We start from the raw sequence: 2,987 nt of genomic DNA, 5'->3' as shown, positions 1-2,987 counted from the left end.
ACTTTTAATTTTTTCGAAATCACTCCGTTCTTAAAATTCCTTGAAATTTACGGGGTTTTCGCACTTAATTGTCTCCCGTTAACATGCAAAAGTTTCGGTTTCTGCGAAGTTCAGTTTCGAGTTGGGATTTTTTTAGGAATTTAGTTGCTTCACTTACAATTTGAAGTTTTCCAAATTTTTTCAGAATCACCCCGGTTTTCGTTTTTCTTGCAATTTTGAGGATTTACGCACTTGAACGTGTGCAATCAACATGAGAGGGTTTAGGTTTCTGCTCAGTTCAGCTTCGTGTTGGGAACTTTTAAAAAACTTCTTTGCTTTAAAACTTACAACTTCAAATTTTCAATTTTTTCGAAATCAACCCGATCTTTAATGTGCTTAAAAGTTACGGGTTAAGTTACGCACTTAAGTATCTGAAGGGTTTTTGCTCAGATCAGTTTCGAGCTGGGAATTTTGAAAAACGTCTTTGCCTGCTGCAGGTTTTCTAGTTTTTAAAAAAGTAATCTGCCCTTCGATTTATGATAAATTTTCTGGATTTGCGCACTTAAGTGTCGGCATTCAATATGAGAAAGTTCAGAATCCTGGTTTAGTGAGGTTTGACTTGGGATTTAAAGAAACAGGGTAAGATGGAAACACGCAGTTGAAGACATACGAAAAGTAGTTAATTTAATTTTTTCACTGTGAATTGCTACATTGCATCAATAGGCGTCAATTCTAAGCGACACCGACTATTGCCTAAATATACAAACGGGTTTCCTCAGAATTTGATAATCCGAAATTTGCCTCCCGTATGCAATTTAAACGACGTTAACCGGCATGACCGCAAAACGCGGAATTTTACACATTTTGATGGTATTTTTAGAAAGTTTCCAAGCGGGTACAACAAAATGTTAGTTTCAAGTTAATGGGCGTGTGTGTGTATCCACTCGCTAAAAATATTGCCTTCGTTTGACGAAAACTGTTAGGTGTATTGAAGAAATTAACAATCTAGTTGGTCTAGATCTTCAATTGAAATGACTGAACAGAACCGACTGCGCTCATAATTCGGATCGCTTTAAAACCCATTATTTTGGACTCGGAGAAATATGAAAATTAATTAGACCATCGGCCGGGCGAATGGAGGCAATTAAATCCGAATGCAGGCACATTTATAACGAACGATTCCGATCACGAGCACTCGATTTATAAATCGCAAATAATCTGATCCTGTTTGTGCTCCATTATGTCTGGCAATTATCATCCGGATTATTGCAGGCGTGCAACATAATAATCAACGGCAATTTATGACGAATTTTGCGCATTTAGCACCAAAATCACTTTGAATGCGGTTTGCAACAACACATAGAGCATAAAAAAATTAAAACACCATTTAATTAACCAGCAGGGGCAATAAATCAAAAGTGCCTTAATCGATTTATGGGCAAAAGGACCAGAAACAAATGCATATTAAATAATAGTTGTAGCAGTGTGGTGACGCGGCTTAATTAATCAATAACAATCGCCATTCGCAATATTCACACCATGAATTAATTGGCAATTTGGTCGTTTTGTTCCCTGCCATCTGATACGAAACGTTGCAAAACGTGGCTGCCATTGACAATACCGATCTGATGATCATTTATTAGCTGTTCGCGTAAATGAGACTTTTGCATGCGCTTGCGGCTTTTCAATCAACAACAACAACAACAACAACCAAAACACCATAATCAATGAACAATTCACTTTCATTTGTTTGGTTGATCGTGACGTTTTGTTATTGACCGATGCGATTTACCCATCAATTAGGATCAACATGGCGCGTAATTGGTCATCTAATTGTTGTTGAGGATTTGGGAAATATCAAGTCGCCGCAAATGCCTTTGGCAAATAGTCCCGATAATCGATTGTTTGATTTTGCAGTTTGCACGTTGTCACATGGTTCCAAATCGGGTCATGTGTACGCATAGTTTTACCGAAAGAAACCCGTGAAAATGTGCGGGATTTGCAGGAAAAATGCGAAAGCATCGACAGAGCCCCAACTCTTCCAATGAATCCAGCCCTTTTCCACTTTTCAGTACAGTTTGTACTCTTTTGCGCGGATATTTCGCAATGCCTGCAGACTTTTTCGCTTGGTTCGCGATTTTTCCAAAGGTCCCCCGATAAAGCGATTTTGGAGGTTCTTTGCATCGTCGGCCACTCCTACCCGCCTGGCCTCAGATGCAAAAAGTGCACACCTTGGCGAATTTTACAAATTATCGGCCAATTACGTGCAGCATTCAGTTGCAGTTTAGTCAACAATACGAGATCGTAAAGATGCCAACGGTAGCAAACTCCTGCAGCGTTTCCGCTGCGATAAACAATGAAAAATCGCTTAATTAAAGCGCAGCAATTCAAGACTTTGTCCCAGTTTGCGTTTTATCAATGTGGGAACGATTGACTTTTCGAAGTACAAAATCAAGCCAAACAAGCGGATAATCTGTCCACTTTTCCCGGCTGTAAATGTATCTAAGTTCTATATTGTTGAGGCGGATTCATTTTTATAAACTTCTTTTTGGGTATTTCGCCTCAAAAATTTTTGTCTTTAAAAAAGACTGAATTTCCTCACGTCTTTTATTACAGATTGATAAATAGTGCTCCTATTTCGCAATAAGAACGAATTATTTATCAAAACGTAATCAAGAACTATCCTGCGACACACTTAGGCTCAAGCTGTAAGAGAAAATTCCAATTAGTAGAGAAATTAATTTGAAAAATTACCTTGACGATTCGATAGCTATTTTCTGCTATCGTTATCAAAAGAACCTAAATGAACCTAAAAAAGAGTTTGTTAGTAAATTGTGTAACAATAGTAGGATAATATAATATATCAAAATTCGCTCTGATAATTCGTTTGTGCAAATTGTCAGTTATGTGCCTTTGACTTAATCTCATTGTTTAAATTAATAAAGGTAATGTTAATTAATAATTTTGGTGTAAATTTAATTTGGGTGTATGTTTCTTTGGTCTACTTC

The sequence above is a fragment of the Dendroctonus ponderosae genome, unplaced genomic scaffold, assembly GCF_020466585.1.
Source record: "Dendroctonus ponderosae isolate FM_Combo_2020 unplaced genomic scaffold, Dpon_F_20191213v2 Dpon_F_20191213_2, whole genome shotgun sequence".
Taxonomy (NCBI): Eukaryota; Metazoa; Arthropoda; class Insecta; order Coleoptera; family Curculionidae; genus Dendroctonus; species Dendroctonus ponderosae.
Note: the sequence above shows the minus strand (reverse complement) of the source record.